At 53.1% G+C, this 1,212-nt stretch overlaps 1 protein-coding gene across 2 annotated transcripts in view; it reads left to right on the top strand.

Annotated features, from left to right (window-relative positions):
- LOC105542557 (G protein-activated inward rectifier potassium channel 2) overlaps nucleotides 1–1,212 on the top strand; it is a 319,874-nt gene that overhangs the window by 168,284 nt on the left and 150,378 nt on the right. The window lies entirely within an intron of this gene.

Raw genomic sequence — 1,212 nt, 5'->3', positions numbered from 1 at the left:
TTTTTTTATTATTATACTTTAAGTTCTAGGGTACATGTGCACAACGTGCAGGTTTGTTACATATATATACATGTGCCATGTTGGTGTGCTGCACCCATCAACTCGTCATTTACATTAGGTGTATCTCCTAACGCTATCCCTCCCCCCTCCCCCCACATTCTGAGCAAACTATCGCAAGGACAGAAAACCAAACACCGCATGTTCTCACTCATAGGTGGGAACTGAACAATGAGAACACCTGGACACAGGGTGGGGAACATCACACACAAAGGTTTTTAAAGAAGAGAAAAACAGCCATGAATCTAGAACACATGGCTCAAACACTTCCTATTTGGGAAGGGCTTTGTCCAGATCCTGAGGTACAGGGTGAGGCACACAGTCACTGAGAGGGCCAGTTGTCACTCAGTAACCCCACTCAGTGGGCAGAAAAGTCTCAGGAGCGGGTCCTCCAGGACTTCATGACACACAGAGCCACCTCCCCTGGGCTTGCCCGAGCCACATCAAGGCAGGGTGGGGAAGGGCCGAGCTCTGTGGCCCCTCTAGGATCAGGAGCAGGAAGTAAGAGAGGAGAAAGGGAGAGGAGGTGATGGTGTTGTCCCAGCCGTTCAGGGAATCACATCCTTACCACGAGAAGACAGATCATCGCATCCACCAAACATTCTGCCCTTGCCTTCAAGTCCTGCGGGGGTGAGAAGGTGTCTGCAGGCCCCTCCTGCAGGCAGGCTGCCATCCAGTGTGGGACAAGGTGGAAGCTGCTGCAGGGTCTGGCCCCCGGGAAAGGCACACAGCTGGGAGCGGGTGGTGACTTGCCTCGTGCTCTCCCAGAAACTTCGGAAAATTCCTCCTCACATGCCATCATCAGATGCCCAAATCAGTGGGTCCTGATGAATCTGGGTTTCTCAGGAGCCCGGGCAGTTACCGGTGGCTGTGCGTCATTTAGAGAGCCCTGTTTTCGTCGCCTGTGTTCCCTCCAGGAGAATCTGTGTGAAGAAAGAGTTCCCCGGCTGATTCGAGATTGGAATGTCATTATTCTTAGTCGCTGATTCTCACCCCCGGCTGCCCATTGGGAACAGCTGGAGCGTGTTGCAGACAGGCCCATGCCAGACCCTTCTTCTAGAGGCTAGGATTTCAATGGCTTGGAGTGGGGCTCAGGCACTGGCATCTTTAAAACCTCTCCATGGGATCCTCATGTGCAAGCTGGCCCGGGAGCCA

The sequence above is a fragment of the Mandrillus leucophaeus genome, unplaced genomic scaffold (genome assembly GCF_000951045.1).
Source record: "Mandrillus leucophaeus isolate KB7577 unplaced genomic scaffold, Mleu.le_1.0 Scaffold262, whole genome shotgun sequence".
NCBI classification, from domain to species: domain Eukaryota; kingdom Metazoa; phylum Chordata; class Mammalia; order Primates; family Cercopithecidae; genus Mandrillus; species Mandrillus leucophaeus.
Note: the sequence above shows the minus strand (reverse complement) of the source record. Positions and strands in the feature narration are given on the sequence as shown.